Raw genomic sequence first — 24,872 nt, forward strand, 5'->3', positions numbered from 1 at the left:
AATCAGTGAGAGAGATGTGAAATTATCAAGGAGGGAAGGTTGATTTTTATGTTTTCAGCAAGGCAGTACATAATGGAAAGATCCATTAGACTTGCCTGGGTTCTTTTTGAGGAACGGGGTAAAATGAAACGCCAAACCAATTAAAATAGCAGCTTATGAAATGGAGACAATTCTTTTTGATCTAAAAATAAAGCATTAGAATTGCCGTTAAAGAAAGTAAGAATTTGAGCATTGGTAACTCCATTGATGTTTAACTTAGCCCTACCCTTAATGTAGTCCTTGTAACCCTCATGTGGAACATCAAACCATTCCCCCAGTTTCTTCTCAGTAATGGTAACTACAGACCCATTGACAATTGACACACACACACCCTCAGTTATGGTAAACCCAGAACAAAAAGCTTTCATCTCTTTTCATAAAGACCCTCATCTATGCTAACAATTTTTAACCACTTCTGAAATTTCAAAATTTTCAATAACTCATTCCACTTAGACTTTTTGAACCATGCAATGTCTACACAAAAGCCCACAAGAAATTGTGAAGATTTTGTTTTCTTACCTCGTTTGTAGGTACAATAATCTCTTGTTCTTGATCGCTTTCAATCTCGTTTTCACCTTCTTCCTTTTTCGGAGAGAGAGAAACAGGTGCAGAGGATGCCGATTTTGACCCGGTAGAATCTGCTGTTTCTTGGATGATTCTTGAGCACTTAATTCATCATAGATGGTGTTTTCTCTTGCGGAAATTTTCATGATCACCGGAATTTTGAGTTTTGGAAGACATGGTGACAGAGTTTTGGTGTGAGGTTGAAGATGAGGAAGAGGAGAGAGAGAGAGACTTGTGAGTTGATGTGAGAAGGAAATTATGAGGGGTCAGTGATTTGATGTGTTGGGTTTATAAAGTAATCATGATTCCGTGTGAAAAGAAATGGAGAGTTAGGTTTAATGAAACGGTTTATGGGTTTTTGGAAGGCAATTAATGAAGTTTCTTCATTTAACCTAGATTAATTGAACGCGTAATTTTGGCCATAATTCAGATTAATTTTTTAATTTTTGGACAAAAAGGTGTGAAAAGAAAAAGAGACAAGAAAAATTGGAGGTAAATTAGAAAAATTGGAGGTAAATTAGAAAAAATGAAAAAAAAAAAAATTTACTCTTGCATATGATAATAATGTGTCCATAATATACAAACTACATACGTACCAAATATGTGCAAGGACACTAAGGGTAATAATCAGAGATATATGTGAGTCCTTATACTTGACCCTAGGTGTATGAAATTTAATTCATGAAGTTGCAGGACATACTTAGTAAGAAACAATTTGGGGGAATCAACATCATGTGTACATTTAAACAATTTTTATCATTCCTAGTTCCAAGCGTATCTTTTCAAACCTGTCCCTAGATAGAGGTTTAGTCAATATGTCAGCTATTTGATTTTCAGTAGGACAAAAATCAACTTTGACTAATCCCTTCTCTACATTGTCTTTTAGGAAATGATGTCTAATGTGAATATGCTTGACTCTAGAGTGATGAACTGGATCCTTGGAAATGCAAATAGCACTAGTGTTATCACAGAATATAGGAACACACTTAATTTTATGCCAAAGTCACGTACCTTTGCTTGATCCATAATACCTGAGAGCAGCAAGCAGCAGCTGCCACGTATTCAGCCTGCTGTGGAAAGAGCAACAGTGTTTTGTTTCTTTGAGCTCCAAGAAACCAAGCTTGATCCTAGGAACTGGATAATACCCGATGTACTTTTGCGATTCACCAAGTCTCCAGCATAGTCAGCATCGGAATAGCTTACTAGATCAAAGATGTCACTTCGAGGATAGAACAAACAAAGATCATCACTTCCTTTCAAATATCTAAGAATCCTTTTGACAGCTGTCAAATGGATTCCTTAGGATTTGATTGGAATCTTGCACATAAACCAACACTAAAGGATATACAGGCCTACTAGCAGTTAGATAAAGTAAGGAACCAATCATACCTCTATAGAGTTTCTGATCTACGGACTTACCACTTTGATCCTCATCTAACCTTGTACCTGTTCCTATAGGAGTATGGTTTGATTTTGCTTGATCCAGTCCATATTTTTTCAATAACTCCTTTACGTATTTTTGTTGATGGATCATTGTTCCTTTTTCAGTTTGCTTGATTTGCAAACCGAGAAAGAAGTTTAACTCTCCCATCATACTCATTTCAAATTCACTACGCATTAACTCAGCAAATTTTTACAAAGAGATTCGTTAGTTGCACCAAAAATTATATCATCCACATAAATCTGAACCACTAGGATGTCTGTTCCTTTGGATCGAAGAACAGGGTCCTATCAACTTTGCCTCGTATAAAGTCATTAGAAAGTAAGAATTTTGAAAGTCTTTCATACCATGATCTAGGAGCTTGCTTAAGCCCATAAAGAGCTTTATCTAGCTTATAGACATGATTCGGAAGATCCGGTTTTCAAAACCAGAGGTTGTTCCACATAGACGTCTTCAATCAAATATCCATTTAAAAAGGCACATTTGACGTCCATTTGGTACAACCTAAAACCCATGAATGATGCAAAGGCAATCAAAATTCTTATTGCTTCTATTCTAGCTACAGGAGCAAAGGTTTCATCAAAGTCAATACCTTCTTGTTGATTATACCCTTTGGCTACGAGTCTGGCTTTGTTTCTTATGACTGTTCCATGTTCGTCTAGCTTGTTCCTGAAGACCCATTTTAGTCCAATCACCTTTTGGTTTTTAGGCTTGGTCTCAAGATGCCAGACCTTGTTCCTCTGGAACTCATTCAGTTCCTCTTGCATGGCGTTTATCCAGTCAGACTCCAGTATATTGTGATCTCGTGGTTTTGTCATAGACAAAAAGGCATGGAAAGCACAAAATTTTTCAGTGGGATCTCGTTTGAGTTCCCTTTTCAATATCACTTACTATTAAATCCAATGGATGGGATTTCAAGTGTTTCCAGGTCTTGGTTCAAATCTTCTTGTCTCTGCTCCTCCATTGAGGAGCTTCATTCGTCTCGTCTACTGGATGAATTTCTGGTGCCTGTTCCTCCTGTATAACAGATCAGGAACAGCTATCTCTTCTTCAAAATATTTTTTTGTCAGTTCCTGCAGGTGTTAGTTCCTCATCAATGTTTACTGACTCCTCAATACGAGTCAGTCCTATTTCAAAGTCATTTTCATGACTTGGTTCCTGCAGAGAGTTAGTCTCATAAAAATAACATGGACACTTTCCTCAACACACATTGTTCGTTTGTTGTAAACTCTATATGCCTTACTACTTAAAGCATATCCAATAAAAACAGCCTCATCGCTTCTAGCATCAAACTTTCCTAAATTGTCTTTACCATTGTTATGTACAAAGCATTTACAGCCAAAGATTCTAAAGTACGAGATATTGGGTTTTCTTCCTTTGAGTAGCTCATAAGGGGTCTTCAAGACAATAGGTCTTAGCATGACTCTATTGATTATGTAGCATGCCGTATTCACTGCTTCAGCCCAGAAATTCTTCGGAAGATTGCTTGCTATGATCATTGTTCTTGCCATGTCCTCCAAAGTGCGATTCTTCCGTTCTACCACGCCATTTTGTTGTGGAGTTCTAGGAGCTGAGAAGTTGTGATCAAGACCTTCATTTCTGCAAAACTCATCAAATTTGGAGTTTTCAAACTCCTTACCATGATCAGAACGCAAGTGCTTAATTTTAAAACCACTTATTCTTTGAGTTCTTTTTGCAAAGTTAACAAATTCATCAAATGTCTCATCTTTGCTATGAGAAAAATAACCCAAGTGTATCTTGAAAAATCATCAACTATTACAAGCACATATCTCTTACCAGATCGACTTTGGATTCGAACAGGGCCACACAAGTCCATATGAATCAATTCAAGGGGACTTTGTGTGCTTACCATTTTCTTTGATTTGAACGAGGATCTAACTTGTTTACCTTTTGCACAGGTCCACAAACTTCATGGTTGAGACTTTTATAGTTGGTAATCCAACCACCAAGTCCTTACCACTTAGCTTCTGGAGTAATGCTATACTTGCGTGACCACATCTTTTATGCCAAAGAAGTGGTTCATTATTGACAGCACTTAAACACGTTAGATTGTTCCTAGGAACAAGGTTGAGATCAACAACGTAGGTGTTCCCTTTCCTTGTTCCTTCTAGATTTTGGTACCTGTTCCTGCATTACTTACTACACAACATTCATCAGTAAAATTTACATGTTCCCTTTGTCGCAAAATTGAGAAATACTAAGCAGATTATGTTTTAAACCCTCGACCAAAAATACATTGTCTATGGAATGTGACTTAGACTTTCCTACCTTCCCTATTGCAACTATGTTACCGGTAAGATTGTCTCCGAAGGTCACAGTTCCTCCATCATAGGCTGAAAGCGAGAGAAATTTCTCTTTTTTCCTGTCATGTGTTTAGAACAACCGCTATCGAGGTACCACAGGTTGTTCCCCCTCACTTTAGCCTGTATCAAAGCAATCAGTCAGTGGTAGGAACCCAGTTTGACTTGGGTTCCTCTGTCGGGCTTTATTTTCTTAACTTTCCAAACTTGTTTAACTAAGTGGGTGTTCATTTCAATATGTTCTTCTCTGGAGGAACAGTCAGACACTAAGTGTCCACTGTTCCCACAGTAAGAGCATATTCGGCTGCTTGGAAGATCAACATATTTTTTCATTTTGTTTTTCTTCTTGTGATTGAAACCTAACCCACTTCTTCCTTCATTTTTATATTTTTGTATCCAGCTTACTGGATCAGGAAGAGTCGTTCTTGAAGATTCCATTTTCTCTTTAAGTACCAGATATTTACTAAACCTTTTCATGTTCGAATTTTAACTTTTCGAACTCGGATCTGGTATTTATAGAGGAACTGGTTCCTTCAGGAACGAATAGTTTCAATTCAGCCATTTCCATATTCAAGAAATAATTTTTATTTTTAGCATTTTCAAAAGCTTCTCGAATACGTCATTTTTCACCAAAGACTTCAAAGAATCTTTCCTCAATGTTTGCATTCACTGTTTTAAACCAATTTGAATGACCTTTGGTGACTTCTAAGGCTTTTTCTAAATTTTCTTCTCTAACACAAATGGCCTTGTAGTCATCCAAAGTTTCCAAAAGTAGTTTTATTAATTGATTCTTTGAAAGTTCTTTTAACTATTCTTCAATAACATTTATGCGTACCTTCACTAGTAGAAAAAACCTCAAATGCTCCGGTTGTTTAGGCCCCAAATGCTCCGTATTTAACGCGTAGCAAACGTCATACGAGCATTTGAGCATTTTACAAATGCTCCGGTTTACAACCAGAGCATTTTGTTTTATATGCTCCGGTTTTTCCTTAACAACCGGAGCATTTGAGCATTTCTTATAAAAAAAAAAATTCAGACCTGCTACCCCTGCTGGCCAGCAGCATGAGTAACAGGTTGTCAAGCTTTACATATACAACAGCTATACAAAAAGAACTCTTTGATTCGACACTTCGATCAGATAAAAGGAACACTCTAGTGAAAGATAGTAGCACTAGCTGTGACATCTAATCAGTTAACTAAAAGATTAAATTATGCAGCCCAAGAAAGCAGGATTTCATTATATTATCAATGAATGGAACTTTTTGCAGATAAATGAAATTACATTGAGCTAGTGAAAAAAAAGTCAAAAGTTACCAATTTCATTATATTATCAATGAAAGGAAATTTTTGCACATTGTGCAAGTACAAAAAAAGTCAAACGAAGAAGAAAGAAGTTATAGTAGCAAGCCTTGTAGAGTTGCAGATAATAAGATGAACGTGTCAACCCCAACCACCTATTTCAGAAAGCCCTAGAGAATAGGCCTGATTACCCATATATGCAGAGGTTTGTAACTTTAGTCTTGCTTCCTCCCCCACCCCCAACCCCCCACCCCTTTAGAAAAAAAAAGGACGCACACATGCCTATCTTTTTCTGTATACAGGGTAGCTTAATATAAACAAGTAACGACCACCCTTGCTCCTAGCAGATGCAGATGCTTACATGTCTTTTGATGCAACTGCCAACTTCACTTGGTCTTCAGATCAGCAAAGGAAAAGTTGCAATCCTTGTGTTGTTGCATTGGAGTCTAACAGAAGATAAAACTGGTGATGAAACAGTCCAATAAAACAATATTTGGAAAACCATATGTATGCAGGCCAATAAATGTGACTTAGGAAACGTTTAAGAAAAAAAAAGACACGCACTTTGAATCTTATAGACATAGGATCACCCTCTCGAGCAAGATCCACTATAGCAGGACCACCACTCCTCATATCTAAACCAAGCCACTTTACTGTTTTGTCATATGCTTCACCAATGGCATCATCTATGGTTGTTCCAAGTTGTATGTAATCCCAGATCACGTGCAAGAATTAGAAGATTGTGTCCTCCTGGAAGGAAAGATGAAGTCCAAGAGATACTCAGTATAGCATTACAAGTAACACTTGAAAGATCTACATAATGAAGCGGTTACTAGATGTCGGATTGAGAGGTGGTTGGATGGAGTGGATGGGAGGTTTGCTGGGTTTCTAAGCAAGGTGGTTGACTGTGGTGGTGTGTGGCTGTTGGGAAGCTATGATGGTGGTTAAGGGAAGCCATGGTGTAGAGTGGTATGGGGGATTTGAAATCTCAAGGGGAGGGGGGAGATCAGGATTAACACATCTGGCGGAACAATGGAGAAAGGGATATGTAAAAGAAGGGTCTTAATTCCCTTTCCCTTTCTTATAACCCCCATACCAAACACCCGCTCAGTTCCTTAAGCAATTAGATGGGATAAAGCTGGCTGTAATTAGGTTTGAAAAGTATCTTTCACAGATTACCAAGATCATTATAACAAATGGCTAAATGTAACCTTAACTGCACAGGTTATTAAGTCCTTTAATATTACATAATTCTCAATCTTATGTCAGACTTTAACTTATTCTCCAATGTTTTCAACTCTATTGTTGGAACATAGAGCCTCAATATCTGAATGTTGGCAATTTAAAGAAAAATATGTAAAAGTAGAAGACACTAGAACCAATTCGTTTCTGACTATAACAATGATTAGATGGAAAGGCACCATATACTGCATCATCACTCAGTCCTGAGAGATCATGGAAGTATTAGAAAATTTGAGACTCAATTTCAGCCTGGTTTAACAGAAAAAGTGCAAAAGAATGACTTTGAGAAACATCATTACCTGAAATAAGCAGTTCCATGAAGGGAAACTGCAGGTTTCTATGAGTCAACCTGGACAACAAGGAAAACTATGAGATGCGACATAATACAGTAGCTTTAATGGGGTGCAGAAGAAACAAGGTTCTTCAGAATCAAAACTCAGCTAAAAAACGACAAACTATGGAAGTTCTAAAAACTGATCAAAATTCATCATATAATGTTAGGCATTAGGCAATTGATTCTGCGCAGGGATGTCAGCCATACCTCGCTACTATAGTATGAGCCTCCATGTGATGCACCCCAATTATAGGCAACTGAAAGCTTCCAGCAATTTCTCGAGCTTTACGGACACCAACTACATTCGTATAACAAATAACAACTATGAGAAGTCAAAATCTTCAGAAAAGATGACTTCTTCTTGCTCTCTAAAAGCCCTGAAACAAACAGCTAATAACACAACGCCAAAAGGAAGGAGACTCTTGTGGCCTAAGATCTTGTGTACGATTAATGTTTAGGACTCTTCCAAATAATGTAGATGATACTGAGAAGTTGAGAGGCTCGATTACTCAAAATGAGCTTGATGAAGACGTAAGATAGAGAGTTACATTTGCCACAAACTTGCCAGGAAACACAGCTCATAGCTGTGACATCTACAGCAGGTACCCTGAATATAATATTAGGGATCATTCCAGATCAAATGCTCTCCACCTCATCATCTTCATCTAAGCTTTTTAAAAGCTCAAAGGGTCAGACTTAGGAGAGAGAGTGTACCTCAGTATATGTCAGATTTTAGGTTTTCTTTTCTTTTTATTTTCTTTTGGGATCTAGGACAGGGCCACAGGGGGTGAAAAGGGATACATTATGCAAGAATTAGATTTCAGCTTAGACCACTCAATTACATATTGTACTTTGATGGTCAAAAAATACTGCAGCTTTAAAAAGCTCAAAAAATACTTTCATGCATAAATATGGGTAAGATAAATAAATAGGCAACTATGACGATCTCAGTCTCTTCATAATGATAACTAATAGAAGAAAGAACACAGGATAGGATTTCAAATTGATTCATATTTTGGAATCACAAACAACCCAAAAATAAGAGTTTGGTGCAGTGCAAACACTAGGAAGACTTGTTGCTGATTATCATGAAATAATAACACTAGTACCAAAGCATTTGTCCCTAAACATGATGTAATTTTTTATGAATTTGAAAATAATATAATATCCATTTGACAAACAACGTACTTGACTTGGTATTGAAGCCTAGGTGGAGTTTAAAGATCTTAGGCCAAGATTAAAGACAACTCAGACGAAAAAAATTTTAAAGAACAGTTATATATTTAGGTTGCATACACCAAAAACGTCTTCACATAACAAAATCAAAAATCACAAAATTCAAGATCCAAACCATTTTGTATTAGTATATACTAACATAAATCCAAAACATTGAACAAAAAAATATATCAACATAAGATATTATAAATAAAAAACAGATTGAACAATTTCATAACAAAGAAATTCCAGATCGAACAGCGAAAATTGAAAAAACTCAGACCATAATTTTGCAAAAAAAAAAAAAAATGCCTGGATTCAATTTCTCTGCATGCGTCCTTCCAACTCACATGTGAGTTCTCTTAGCATAAGAACACAGATTGATGAAACAAGTATCAGCAAAATAGCATCAAACGAGAAAGCTTCATTATTGAGGATCTACATGACTAAGACCATCCACCCAATTAACCACATTACAATATCAAGTAGCAAATATGAGATTTTGAATTCAGAATACTGGATAGTTAAGCAAAAGATTGATAACAGCAACTCTCAAATCATAATCAAATAAGCATCCTATAGCTGAAAATAGTTCTAAAATTTAGTAATATCCCAACAGATGATATAATATAACCAATAAAATTGAATATCTCACACCTAAGATTTCTAACAAATACTACTTCAAAGATTACACTACATGATGTATCTTCATATATCACAAAACTAAAAAGGACCCAGATGTCCAAACACCCAAATAAACAAAACCCACATGAAATTTGAGTATAAAAAAACATAGAAATTAAAAAGAGAAACTCTAGATGGAAAGAAATTTACCTCAAGATTTCGGCCCTGAGGGATAAGTTTAACCGAGGAAACGGGACCATCCCAGGACATACAAACAACATTACCATTCTTGTTTGGTTGACATATAGAAGAAAATGGTGGTTGAGTGAGAGGAGTAAACAGAGAGGACGGTGGTTGAGTGAGAGAAACCCCGAGTCTACCTTATTTCAAAATCAAGCCCTAAAATACAGTAGAGTGAACAATGAAATTGAATAGCACGAGCAGTGAATTGAACCCTAGAACCATAGATTCTAGGGCTACTGCTGCTCCAAATTGCGCGGATCTAGCATCGGAGCAGAGCAGCCAGCGAGAGATCAGCAAGAGATATAGGAGAGAGAGTGAAATTGGGGAAGTTGAGAGATATCTATACCTCGCAATTCATCTTTGTTCGCATCTCACAATTCTTCTACACTTCTTTGTGGCTCATATTATGTAACTTCGTCTTCATTTTCGGTCTTTTCGGCATCTTCCATGTCGTTGTCGTCATCATCTTGGTACAAGTTCAGCAAATTAAAAACCTCCTTCGATGCCATTTGAGAATTTCTAGGGTTTGTGAGAGAAGCAAAGTTCGAATTGGAAGGGAGAAACTAGGGTTTATAGGATAGAGAGTGAAATTGGGGAAGTTCATTGTTGACAGGGTTTTAACGATTAAGATCGAAGAAGAGGGAAATAGGATTTGGGAGGGTTGAACGAGAAAATGTTTGTTTGAGACTTCCACAGGGTAGATGAGTGGAGAGGTTAAGAGATAGAAAGGGAGAAAGAGAGTGTGTCGAACTGACTGAAGCAAGAGAAAAATCATAAGGGGGAGAGCAGTAAGTAGAATCGAGGAGAGGAGGGGAGCGAGTGAAAAAAAAAGTGGCAAGAATAACAAATGCTCTGGTCAAACGGAGCATTTGTGAATTTTTTTTATTAAAATATTAAAGGAACTCACCAAATGCTCCGTTTGTGAAACAACCAAAGCATTTGACAAGTAGCAAAAGAACTTTTTTCCACTAGTGCTTGTTGTTTGGCAAGTCTTCTTCCTCGTCTGTTTTTGCCATGAGACATAAATGAGTTGTCTCCTCTTCTGGTTGTTCCTGCTCCTCGTCTGAATCAGATTCTCCCCAGGCAGCTACCATGGCCCTTCTCATATCAACTTTTGAGAAAGGTTTTTGTTGTTCCTTTCCCATCTCTTTGTAGTTCTTGTTGAAGAACTTTTTGAATCTTTTCACGATCAGTGCTGCCTCTTCATCATCAGTTTCTGAATCCTCTAAGTCATCGGACTTTAGAGCCAATGCCTTAGGCCTATTAGAGTCAACTTCATGAGTTCCTAGATGGATTTCATGAGTCAACAAGGAACCGGAAAGTTGTTCAATATTGAATGTGGTGAAATATTTTGTTTCAAGCAGGGCAGTAACCTTTGCCATCCATTTTTCATCCTGAGGAAGACTTCGTAGAACTTTTCGTACTTGTTCCTCGGGAATGATGATCTTTCCTAGAGATACAAGTTCATTAATGATGTTGGAGAATCTTGTGAGCATCTCTTGAACAAACTCCTTAGGCTTCATTTGAAATAGCTCATATTTGTGCATGAGCATGTCAATCTTTGATCTCTTGACTTCGTTTGTTTTCGTGAGTAACTTGAAGAAGTTCCCACATTTGCTTGGCTGATTTGCATCCCATGATTCGATTGTGTTCATGGGGACCAAGACCACAGTGGAGAATCTTTTTGGCCAAGTTATTCATCTTCATCTTGTCGAAGTCATCTTTATCATATTTGGAGAGTGGCTTGGGGATTTCTTCACCTTTTTCATTTTTCTCTGTGACTTCGAAGTCACCGATCTCTATTACTCTCCAAACTTGATAATTTTCGGCCTTGATAAATATTTCCATACGATTCTTCCACTATGAATAATACTTGCCATTGAACATTGGAGGACGCTGAGTTGAGTAACCTTCTTCCAATCTTTCTCCTGATGTGTTCATCGTTTCCAAGACCTAGCTCCTCAGTGTTAACTGATTTTGGAGGAACTAGGCTCTGATACCAATTGTTAGTCTTGGACGAACACTTAAGCATCTACAAGAGGGGGGGTGAATTGTAGTTGGAGAGATTTTCAAACTTTTTGCGGAAATAAAAGAATGATTGAATAAGAAAGAAATAATTGCATGAATTAAGAAAGAACTAGGACCACGAGATTTTTACAAGGAAAACTTCCTAGGCTCAATAGGAAGAAAAAACTTGACCACGAGGGATTTTGACTCAATTCTCTTTAATAACTTTTAGGCCAAAAGACTCTCTTTTGTACAACCTAAACTTGGACCAACTCTGTTCCTCTAGGAACTGGTTCTCTGTCAGCCTGTTCCCCTTGAACAGTTGACTTCTCCCTTGACTTCACTCAAAGTCTTTTCTCTTTCTCTCTTCTCTTTCTCTTTCTCTTTTTCTCTCAAAATGATTACAGACTTAGATTCACTCAACCCAATGTATAATACATCAATTTCTAAGAAGAAGAAAACCGAATGTACTTTCACTAAGAATATTACATAAAATTCTGAAAGTATATTTTTAAGATCATTACAAAACTCTATTTGTAGGGTCCTTTCTTCTCGTGTTCTTCTCCACGATCTTCTCCAAGATCTTCTCCATTATCCCACGTAGCTTCAGCCACTTCTCCACAATGTATCCGTTGTGATAATTCCGTTAGCAGTTGGCTTCCTTAAACGTAGCCACTTCTCCACGTTCGCACGCCTTATAAATAGATTGGTTGTCGTGGTTCCTAAAATGTAGAAACTACCTCAACGATCTATTTTTAAGCGCATACTTAGGTTAGTGATTGGCGGCTCCTAGATTGTAGGCAAACCGAAGATGCTACACACACACTAACTAAACACACTATTATGGAACCTTAATATATTAACTTTGTTACATCCATAATATTCACCGAACATTACAAATAATTTATAAACAACTTAATCTTGATTAAACTCCTAATCAATTCTTCATAAGTTATTTAACATATTATTTGTGAAATCTAACGATAACTAAACTAATTAAAAACTTAAAGAATAAATCTAACAAAATAAAATAAACAAAACAATAAATCTAAGACATATGAAATTACTTCTAACATAATAAACTAAAAATCGGATTTAATAAACTAAAATCATGTAAACTTTAATTATATGTCATTATCAAAATAGTGAAATAACATATTGTATTTTATACTTGATGTTGTTTGTACACCAAAAAGGTTGTTTACGTTAATTTTAAGACGTAGGTGCCAACGTGTCCTTGTTAGTTATTTTTGGCAATTAACGGTTAGGGGTCTATCATATATCTATACAAATATATTAAAAGACGTGCATGACAATGTATACACGTCACGTGGCACCTAGTTTCTCCACTAGAATTGTCCAATGTGTACATAAGTCATGTCAATTAACAAAAGAATAATTAGCTTGCAATAAGATTTCAACCCGTGACCTCTTGCTATTATACATAATACAATTACCATCTCAACCAACTTTTAATCATGCTTTAAGTGTTCACATTATTATATTTGTACCTTTTAAATGTTGAGTTTTCCTTAATATATTCAAATGGGAGTGGAAAAAAATCCATATTAAATTCGGGAAACAATACCAACCCGGGATAATGCTCGGGCCCGAAATACTAGTTTCTTGAAAAAGTAGTAAAAAGTGATGTGGACTAATAATATAAGGAGAGAGATAATATGAGGAACCTCATAAGTTATAAATGTAAATGTTTTAAGGCTTTGTTTGGTAGGAAGGATTTGGATGGAAATGAAAGAAAAGGAAATGTAGAAACAAACTTTCTCATGTTTGGTAAAAGAAAATAAGAGGGGTTTGATTGGAAAGGAGAGAAAGTGGAAGGAAAATAATACTCTTAAATCCTTGCTTTTCTGATGTATGCTCGTACATGCAAGTAGGAACATACAAAGAAGAGATAGAAACAAGCTAAGGAAGAAACCGAAGCTTCCCTCAACTTGGGCGTGTATTCTAGCTTCAAAGAGATACAGAAACACCACTCAATGAAATTAGAACTTCCTAAGGTCACAAATTAACGTGCCAATGTTAATTAAGCAAAGGATGAATTTCTTATAAGTTTCTAATCCAAGAAACGCCAAAGAAAAGCAAAGGTTAATACACACATGTATTTTGGTCATAAAACTTGATGATCTTCTCATTGATTTCCGTAGTATATATACAAGTCTTACAAGCCATTTTCTGATTTTTTTTGACATAATTAAAATAACGAAAATAAACTAAGCTATGATCTACATGAACTAAGCCATGATCTCCATTAAATCATGTAGAAGAACGTGGCCCAACTGATCAGCATGCCTTAAGGCCACGAAAATAGGAACAAACTCCTTCAAAGGCGTGGCTGCTCCCTCTTTGAATGTGGCGCCTTTGAACTAGGAAGTGGTTCCTATATTCAAGGCATGATCTCCTTTGCTTGTGGCTGACCATGTAGGCGTGCAACAACAACTTCTATTCCAGCACTTCAAATGTGTTTTTACATGACTCAACTACACAACACTTGTCCTAAATAGATCATTCGAAAATATCAAAAGCAAAAGAAACAAAGACTCCAGCTACACTAGGACTCTTTACAACTCGACAATTAATAAAGGAAACTAATGAACATAACTAATCAAGGACTCAACAACGATCATAGAAGGAACCAAAGAAGTTAGGACTTCATGCATTGTCAAAGCTACCATACTAGTCAGTTTCGGATCATGTGTATCATGTGTAGATGGTCCTCCATCATCCTCCCCTTCTTTGGAAGGGTTTGCTCTCAAACTTGGCAAAAGTTCATCATCCTCATAGAAAGGACTCAAATCAGCAACATTAAAGGTATCCGAAACTCCATAGTCATCCGGAAGTTCCACCTTATAAGCATTATCATTCACTTTGCCGAGCACTTTGAATGGACCATCGGACCTTGGACTCAATTTGGACTTTCTTTTGGATGGAAATCGTTCCTTCCGGAGATGAATCCACACCATGTCTCCTGCTTGGAATGACACTTCACGCCTCTTCTTATCAATTCTTTCTTTCACACGTGCATTGGCTTTTCTATCTTCTCACGTACATGCTCATGGAGTTGCTTGATTTCAAGGGCTCGTGTATTTGCATCATGGCTATATTTTGTGGTGGTGGAAAAGGAGCAAGGTCTAAGGGAGTACAAGGATCCAAGCCATAGACAATGTAAAAGGGACTAAGACCAGTAGTCTTGCTAGGCACCCTATTGAATGCAAATTCAGCGTGGGGTAACAACTTCCCATTGGCTTGGTTTCTTGGTGATTAGGGCTCGAAGCAAGGTGCCAGAGTCCTATTGGTGACCTCCGTTTGACCGTCGGTTTGAGGGTGGCTAGAAGTGCTAAACTTCAGCTTGGTTCCCATTTTTCGCCATAAAGTGAGCCAAAAATGGCTAAGGAACTTCGAGTCTCTATCACTCACCATAGACTTAGGAATGCCATGGATTCGAACTATGTCCCTGAAATACAAGTTAGCTACATTTACAGCATCATAAGTAGTATGACAAGCAACAAAGTGAGCCATTTTAGAAAACCTATCAACTACCACCATGATTGAATCTTTATGGTTTCGAGTTTTAGGTAGTCCAACAATGAAATCAAGGCTCACATCCTCCCATGGAGCTTGAGGAATTGGGAGTGGCATGTATAATCCTTGAGGCAACAAATGTCCTTTAGCCTTTTGACAAGCTAAACATCTCTTAATTAAGAAGTCAACATCTCGTGCTAGCTTTGGCCAATGAAAGTATTCACCAACCAATGAGACTGTTTTCTCAATGCCAAAGTGACCAGCAAGACCTCCTTCATGAAATCTTTAATCAAAGATTCTCGAACACTTGATCTTGGAATGCATAGTTGATTTCCTTTGAAAAGAAACCCCTTCAAGAGATAGAATTCTCCAACAGCATGATTATGGCATTTCTCGAACATAACACCAAAATCCTTATCATTCTTGTAACATTCTTTTAACAACTCTAATCCAACAACTTTAGGTTTTAAAGAAGTCAAAAGCAGGTACCTCCTTGAAAGTGCATCAGCTCCTTATTCATTTGCCGCCTTGTGCTTGATGGTGAAATGGAATGTTTGAAGGAATTCCACCCACTTAGCATGGCGTGGTTGAAGCTTGTGTTGGCTTTGAATGAATTTAAGCGCCTCATGATCAGAATGGAGTATAAACTCCTTAGCAATGAGATAGTGGCGCCAATGATCTAGAGCTCGAACCAATGCATAAAACTCCTTGTCATAAGTGGAGTACTTCCTCTTGGCTTCATTTCAATTTCCACTAAAATAGGCTAGAGGGCGCCCATTTTGTGAAAGGACAGCACCAATGCCAACTCCGGAGGCATCACACTCAACTTCAAAAACTTCATTAAAATTAGGCAAAGCTAATATAGGAGCAGTAGTAAGTTGATTCTTTACCTCTTCAAAGGCCCTTTGAGCTTGCTCATTCCATTCAAACTTCTTGAGCTTTGTAAGTTCAGTGATAGGAGTCATAAGTGCACTAAAGTTGCGCACAAACCTCCTATAGAAGGATGCAAGACCATGAAGCTTCGAACTTGTTGCATAGAGGTAGGAGTAGGCCACTCCTTGATGGCTTGCACTTTCTTTTCATCAGCTTGAATGCCTTCACTTGAGACAATGAATCCCAAGAAGATCACGCTATTAGAGAAGAAATGACACTTCTCTAAATTGCCATATAACCGTTCCTTTCTCAAGACTTCGAACACATTTTGCAAATGATTAACATGGTCTTGTTCATTCTTACTATACACCAATATATCATCAAAATAAACAACTACAAAACGGCCAATGAAAGGTTTCATAGTTTGGTTCATTAAGCGCATGAATGTACTAGGTGCATTAGACAAACCAAAGGGCATAACAAGCCACTCATACAAGCCCTCTTTGGTTTTGAATGCTGTTTTCCATTCATCACCTTCACAAATTCTAATTTGGTGATATCCACTTTCTCAAGTCAATCTTGGGAAAACAGTTTCGAACCATTAATCATCCAACAAATCATTCAACGAGGAATAGGAAACCTATATTTGATGGTGATTTTGTTTATTGCCCTACTATCCCACACATTCTCCATTCTCCACTCTTCTTAGGCACCAACAAAGTAGGGACAGCACATGGACTTAAGGACTCCCGAATTAGACCTTTAGACAACAAGTCCTCTACTTGTTTTCTAATTTCTCGTTTCTTTAGGGTTAGACCTATAAGCTGGCTTATTTGGTAACATTGCTCCAGGAATGAAGTCAATCTTATGTTGAATGTCACGTTTTGGTGGAAGCCATGGGGAATTTCGTGGGAAAAACATCTTTGTATTTGGAAGTAAGGGCGTAAGCATTGGGTGGGAAGGGTGGTGTTTCTTTGGCTTTTCTTTTGTGGTGTGCAACATCATATCACGCATATGGGTTAATTCATGGTATTCGGATTGGAGTAAGGTTGTGAGGGAATGGTATTTTTCTTTTGTGGAATGGATTTTGTAACTGAATAGGAAGGGATGGGGTGAGGGTTATCTTTTTGTGGTCTTTGGTGAGAGAGTAGGTGTTCTTATAACCATCATGAATGACCCTTCTATCAAACAACCATGGACGCCCTAGGAGTACATGACATGCATCCATAGGATCACATCACACCATAGTTCCTCCTTATAACTTCCAATACTAAAAGATAAAAGTACACGATTCGAAACTTGTATACCCTTACCTTGATTGAGCCATTGAATCACATAGGGGCGTGGGTGAGGTGTTGTTGGGAGCTTGAGCTTGTCAATCATTGTTTGAGCAGCAACATTCGTACAACTCCCTCCATCTATAATCAACGTGCAAATCTTGCCTCCAATGGTGCACCTTGTATGAAAAATGGACTCTCGTTGCCTTAGCTCTTCATGATCAACATTGCTACTTAAGGCTCTTCGAACCACCAAACATTCTCCTTCATCAGGGCCGAATGTTTCTTCCTCCTTAACTCTCCTTGAATCCTCATTCTCCTCCTCATTCTCCTCTTCGTCATCTCCTTGATAGGCATTGTATTCCATCAAAGTCACCACTTTCTTGTTAGGGCATTCGGATGCTATATGGCCCAAGCCTTGGCACCTAAAGCATCTCCTCCCAACTTTGGATGTACTAGGAGTAGAAGGGGTAAGATAGGGGGGTTTAGAAGTGTTTGATTGAGGATTCTTTGGAATGAAGGGGACGGTTTTGGTAAAGGGACGTGAGGTCTCACCTTTACCTTTAGGCTTGTGTTGTTTTTCCACCTTGTGAGCAAGAAGAATAAGTTCTTCTAAGGTAGAGTAGTGGTGGAGTTCCACTGTATTGGCGATCTTGGGGTCCAAACCTCCAAGGAACCTCACCAATGTTTGAGGTTCATCCTCATGTACTTCACACTTCATGAGGTAGGCTTCAAAGTCCCTAGCATAGACTTCGACAGAATTCGAACCTTGTTGCAAGTGATGGAACTTTGCAAAGTTCTCTTGCACATAGTAAGTAGGTAGGAATTTTTGTTTTTAAGAGCTTTTTCATCTTATCCCATGAACGCACCTTCTCCTTACCTTGGCGTTCTCTCTTACTACAAACACTAGCCCACCAAGTTGATGCATACTTTCGAAGTTTCAATGCAACCAATTTGACTCTCTTGTCCTCCGGTACTTGCTTATAGTCAAAAACCCTCTCCACGGTTCTTAACCACTCTACAAACTCATCAGTGTCGAGTTTGCCATCATAATCAGGTATGTCTACCTTGATATCATTGGATGGTCGAGAGTTATGCCTCCTGGGAAACAAAGTAACGTCACTAGCTTCGCCTTCTGAGTCTTCATCACTGGTCTTCATCACCCTCTTTGCCTAGTGAGCCGAGCTAAGATTGTCTCACTGTACTCTACTTGATCTGGATGTAAGGCCATTGAGCATTACTTTCCCTCCTTTCTTCCTCTAATAACCTCATAGACTCACGCCAACCATTAGGGGGGTGATCTCCTTCCGCCATTACTAGGATTATCAATTAGAGCTGCTTAGGTAGGGTTTTGGGTTGCGGTTTGTGGTGATGGTTTGTGACGTGTTTGGGGATGAGTTTGGGGTTGATTGGGGAATGAAAATAGGTAGGATATGAGCTTAGCTCTGATACCAAGATGATGTATGCTCGTACATGCAAGTAGGAACATACAAAGAAGAGATAGAAACAAGCTAAGGAAGAAACCGAAGCTTCCTCAACTTGGGCGTGTATTCTAGCTTCAAAGAGATACAGAAACACCACTCAATGAAATTAGAACTTCCTAAGGTCACAAATTAACGTGCCAATGTTAATTAAGCAAAGGATGAATTTCTTATAAGTTTCTAATCCAAGAAACGCCAAAGAAAAGCAAAGGTTAATACACACATGTATTTTGGTCATAAAACTTGATGATCTTCTCATTGATTTCCGTAGTATATATACAAGTCTTACAAGCCATTTTCTGATTTTTTTTGACATAATTAAAATAACGAAAATAAACTAAGCTATGATCTACATGAACTAAGCCATGATCTCCATTAAATCATGTAGAAGAACGTGGCCCAACTGATCAGCATGCCTTAAGGCCACGAAAATAGGAACAAACTCCTTCAAAGGCGTGGCTGCTCTCCTCTTTGAATGTGGCGCCTTTGAACTAGGAAGTGGTTCCTATATTTAAGGCATGATCTCCTTTGCTTGTGGCTGACCATGTAGGCGTGCAACAACAACTTCTATTCCAGCACTTCAAATGTGTTTTACATGACTCAACTAACAACAACTTGTCCTAAATAGATCATTCGAAAATATCAAAAGAAACAAAGACTCCAACTACACTAGGACTCTTTACAACTCGACAATTAATAAAGGAAACTAATGAACATAACTAATCAAGGACTCAACAATGATCATAGAAGGAACCAAAGAAGTTAGGACTTCATGCATTGTCAAAGCTACCATACTAGTCAGTTTCGGATCATGTGTATCATGTGTAGATGGTCCTCCATCATCCTCCCCTTCTTTGGAAGGGTTTGCTCTCAAACTTGGCAAAAGTTCATCATCCTCATAGAAAGGACTCAAATCAGCAACATTAAAGGTATCCGAAACTCCATAGTCATCCGGAAGTTCCACCTTATAAGCATTATCATTCACTTTGCCGAGCACTTTGAATGGACCATCGGACCTTGGACTCAATTTGGACTTTCTTTTGGATGGAAATCGTTCCTTCCGGAGATGAATCCACACCATGTCTCCTGCTTGGAATGACACTTCACGCCTCTTCTTATCAATTCTTTCTTTCACACGTGCATTGGCTTTTTCTATCTTCTCACGTACATGCTCATGGAGTTGCTTGATTTCAAGGGCTCGTGTATTTGCATCATGGCTATATTTTGTGGTGGTGGGAAAAGGAGCAAGGTCTAAGGGAGTACAAGGATCCAAGCCATAGACAATGTAAAAGGGACTAAGACCAGTAGTCTTGCTAGGCACCCTATTGAATGCAAATTCAGCGTGGGTAACAACTCTTCCCATTGGCTTGGTTTCTTGGTGATTAGGGCTCGAAGCAAGGTGCCAAGAGTCCTATTGGTGACCTCCGTTTGACCGTCGGTTTGAGGGTGGCTAGAAGTGCTAAACTTCAGCTTGGTTCCCATTTTTCGCCATAAAGTGAGCCAAAAATGGCTAAGGAACTTCGAATCTCTATCACTCACCATAGACTTAGGAATGCCATGGATTCGAACTATGTCCCTGAAATACAAGTTAGCTACATTTACAGCATCATATGTAGTATGACAAGCAACAAAGTGAGCCATTTTAGAAAACCTATCAACTACCACCATGATTGAATCTTTATGGTTTCGAGTTTTAGGTAGTCCAACAATGAAATCAAGGCTCACATCCTCCCATGGAGCTTGAGGAATTGGGAGTGGTGTGTATAATCCTTGAGGCAACAAATGTCCTTTAGCCTTTTGACAAGCTAAACATCTCTTAATTAAGAAGTCAACATCTCGTGCTAGCTTTGGCCAATGAAAGTATTCACCAACCAATGAGACTGTTTTCTCAATGCCAAAGTGACCAGCAAGACCTCCTTCATGAAACTCTTTAATCAAAGATTCTCGAACACTTGATCTTGGAATGCATAGTTAATTTCCTTTGAAAAGAAACCCCTTCAAGAGATAGAATTCTCCAACAGCATGATTATGGCATTTCTCGAACATAACACCAAAATCCTTATCATTCTTGTAACATTCTTTTAACAACTCTAATCCAACAACTTTAGGATTTAAAGAAGTCAAAAGCAGGTACCTCCTTGAAAGTGCATCAGCTCCCTTATTCATTTTGCCGGCCTTGTGCTTGATGGTGAAATGGAACGTTTGAAGGAATTCCACCCACTTAGCATGGCGTGGTTGAAGCTTGTGTTGGCTTTGAATGAATTTAAGCGCCTCATGATCAGAATGGAGTATAAACTCCTTAGCAATGAGATAGTGGCGCCAATGATCTAGAGCTCGAACCAATGCATAAAACTCCTTGTCATAAGTGGAGTACTTCCTCTTGGCTTCATTTCAACTTTTCACTAAAATAGGCTATAGGACGCCCATTTTGTGAAAGGACAGCACCAATGCCAACTCCGGAGGCATCACACTCAACTTCAAAAACTTCATTAAAATTAGGCAAGGCTAATATAGGAGCAGTAGTAAGTTGATTCTTTACCTCTTCAAAGGCTCTTTGAGCTTGCTCATTCCATTCAAACTTCTTGAGCTTTGTAAGTTCAGTGATAGGAGTCATAAGGGCACTAAAGTTGCGCACAAACCTTCTATAGAAGGATGCAAGACCATGAAAGCTTCGAACTTGCTGCATAGAGGTAGGAGTAGGCCACTCCTTGATGGCTTGCACTTTCTTTTCATCAGCTTGAATGCCTTCACTTGAGACAATGAATCCCAAGAAGATCACGCTACTAGAGAAGAAATGACACTTCTCTAAATTGCCATATAACCGTTCCTTTCTCAAGACTTCGAACACATTTTGCAAATGATTAACATGTTCTTGTTCATTCTTACTATACACCAATATATCATCAAAATAAACAACTACAAAACGGCCAATGAAAGGTTTCATAGTTTGGTTCATTAAGCGCATGAATGTACTAGGTGCATTAGACAAACCAAATGGCATAACAAGCCACTCATACAAGCCCTCTTTGGTTTTGAATGCTGTTTTCCATTCATCACCTTCACAAATTCTGATTTGGTGATATCCACTTCTCAAGTCAATCTTGGAAAACAATTTCGAACCATTTAGATCATCCAATAAATCATTCAAACGAGGAATAGGAAACCTATATTTGATGGTGATTTTGTTTATTGCCCTACTATCCACACACATTCTCCATTCTCCACTCTTCTTAGGCACCAACAAAGTAGGGACAGCACATGGCTTAAGACTCCCTAATTAGACCTTTAGACAACAAGTCCTCTACTTGTTTTCTAATTTCATCAGTTTCTTTAGGGTTAGACCTATAAGCTGGCTTATTTGGTAACATTGCTCCAGGAATGAAGTCAATCTTATGTTGAATGTCACGTTTTGGTGGCAAGCCACGGGGAATTTCGTGAGGAAAAACATCTTTGTATTTGGCAAGTAAGGGCGTAAGCATTGGGTGGGAAAGGGTAGTGTTATCTTTGGCTTCTTCTTTTGTGGTGTGCAACATCATATCACGCATATGGATTAATTCATGGTATTCGGATTGGAGTAAGGTTGTGAGGGAATGGTATTTTTCTTTTGTGGAATGGATTCTTGTAACTGAATAGGAAGGGATTGGGGTGAGGGTTATCTTTTTGTGGTCTTTGGTGAGAGAGTAGGTGTTCTTATAACCATCATGAATGACCCTTCTATCAAACAACCATGGACGCCCTAGGAGTACATGACATGCATCCATAGGGATCACAGCACACCATAGTTCCTCCTTATAACTTCCAATACTAAAAGATAACAGTACACGATTTGAAACTTGTATACCCTTACCTTGATTGAGCCATTGAATCACATAGGGACGTGGGTGAGGTGTTGTTGGGAGCTTGAGCTTGTCAATCATTGTTTGAGCAGCAACATTCGTACAACTCCCTCCATCTATAATCAACGTGCAAATCTTGCCTCCAATGGTGCACCTTGTATGAAAAATGGACTCTCGTTGCCTTAGCTCTTCATGATCAACATTGCTACTTAAGGCTCTGCGAACCACCAAACATTCTCCTTCATCAGGGCCGAATGTTTCTTCCTCCTTAACATCTCCTTGCCACTCCTCATTCTCCTCCTCATTCTCCTCTTCGTCATCTCCTTGATAGGCATTGTATTCCATCAAAGTCACCACTTTCTTGTTAGGGCATTCGGATGCGATATGGCCCAAGCCTTGACACCTAAAGCATCTCCTCCCAACTTTGGATGTACTAGGGGTAGAAGGGGTAAGATAGGGGGGTTTAGAAGTGTTTGATTGAGGATTCTTTGGAATGAAGGGGACGGTTTTGGTAAAGGGACGTGAGGTCTCACCTTTACTTTTAGGCTTGTGTTGTTTTTCCACCTTGTGAGCAAGAAGAATAAGTTCTTCTAAGGTAGAGTAGTGGTGGAGTTCCACTGTATTGGCGATCTTGGGGTCCAAACCTCCAAGGAACCTCACCAATGTTTGAGGTTCATCCTCATGTACTTCACACTTCATGAGGTAGGCTTCAAAGTCCCTAGCATAGACTTCGACAGAATTCGAACCTTGTTGCAAGTGATGGAACTTTGCAAAGTTCTCTTGCACATAGTAAGTAGGTAGGAATTTTTGTTTTAAGAGCTTTTTCATCTTATCCCATGTACGCACCTTCTCCTTACCTTGGCGTTCTCTCTTACTACAAACACTAGCCCACCAAGTTGATGCGTACTTTCGAAGTTTCAATGCAACCAATTTGACTCTCTTGTCCTCCGGTACTTGTTTATAGTCAAAAACCCTCTCCACGGTTCTTAACCACTCTATAAACTCATCAGTGTCGAGTTTGCCATCATAATCAGGTATATCTACCTTGATATCATTGGATGGTCGAGAGTTATGCCTCCTGGGAAACAAAGTAACGTCACTAGCTTCGCCTTCTGAGTCTTCATCACCCCTTTGCCTAGTGAGCCGAGCTGAAAGTTGTCTCACTTGATCTTGGAGTAAGGCCATTCGAGCATTACTTTCCCTCCTTTCTTCCTCTAATAACCTCATAGACTCACGCCAACCATTAGGGGGGTGATCTCCTTCCGCCATTACTAGGATTATCAATTAGAGCTGCTTAGGTAGGGTTTTGGGTTGCGGTTTGTGGTGATGGTTTGTGACGTGTTTGGGGATGAGTTTGGGGTTGATTGGGGAATGAAAATAGGTAGGATATGAGCTTAGCTCTGATACCAAGATGATGTATGCTCGTACATGCAAGTAGGAACATACAAAGAAGAGATAGAAACAAGCTAAGGAAGAAACCGAAGCTTCCCTCAACTTGGGCGTGTATTCTAGCTTCAAAGAGATACAGAAACACCACTCAATGAAATTAGAACTTCCTAAGGTCACAAATTAACGTGCCAATGTTAATTAAGCAAAGGACGAATTTCTTATAAGTTTCTAATCCAAGAAACGCCAAGAAAAGCAAAGGTTAATACACACATGTATTTTGGTCATAAAACTTGATGATCTTCTCATTGATTTCCGTAGTATTATACAAGTCTTACAAGCCATTTTCTGATTTTTGGACATAATTAAAATTACGAAAATAAACTAAGCTATGATCTACATGAACTAAGCCATGATCTCCATTAAACCATGTAGAAGAACGTGGCCCAACTGATCAGCATGCCTTAAGGCCACGAAAATAGAACAAACACCTTCAAAGGCGTGGCTGCTCTCCTCTTTGAATGTGGCGCCTTTGAACTAGGAAGTGGTTCCTATATTCAAGGCATGATCTCCTTTGCTTGTGGCTGACCATGTAGGCGTGCAACAACTTCTATTCCAGCACTTCAAATGTGTTTTTACATGACTCAACTAACAACAACTTGTCCTAAATAGATCATTCGAAAATATCAAAAGCAAAAGAAACAAAGACTCCAGCTACACTAGGACTCTTTACAACTCGACAATTTAATAAAGGAAACTAATGAACATAACTAATCAAGGACTCAACAACGATCATAGAAGGAACCAAAGAAGTTAGGACTTCATGCATTGTCAAAGCTACCATACTAGTCAGTTTCGGATCATGTGTATCATGTGTAGATGGTCCTCCATCATTTTCTTTCCTCCCAAAGTCGGAGGAATTTGACTGGAAAGAAAGCTAAGAAGCTTTTATATATGTTTTCTTTATTTCCTTCCATTCATTTCTTTTATTAATGACAACTAAACATGTGATTCCTTTCAAATTCACTAATTATACCAAACATTAAAAACTACAACTATCTTCTTTTCTCATCTTTTTCTTTCTACTCCTTTCTCTTCCTTTCTTTTTCCTTCCTTTGTTAAAAAAAAATACCAAACAAAGTGTAAAGGA

General features: G+C 38.4%; 1 long non-coding RNA gene across 1 annotated transcript; it reads right to left on the reverse strand.

Annotated features, from left to right (window-relative positions):
• Positions 1 to 6,283: 6,283 nt before the first annotated feature.
• LOC104903329 (uncharacterized) lies at positions 6,284 to 7,597 on the reverse strand. Its single transcript, XR_791451.4, has 3 exons — positions 7,448 to 7,597; positions 7,206 to 7,255; positions 6,284 to 6,414 (listed from the first exon to the last, which is right to left on the reverse strand). It is a non-coding gene; the product is annotated as an uncharacterized LOC104903329 (long non-coding RNA).
• Between the last annotated feature and the right edge of the window lie 17,275 nt (positions 7,598 to 24,872).

This window comes from Beta vulgaris, chromosome 9 (genome assembly GCF_026745355.1).
Source record: "Beta vulgaris subsp. vulgaris cultivar EL10 chromosome 9, EL10.2, whole genome shotgun sequence".
In the NCBI taxonomy this organism is placed as follows: domain Eukaryota; kingdom Viridiplantae; phylum Streptophyta; class Magnoliopsida; order Caryophyllales; family Amaranthaceae; genus Beta; species Beta vulgaris.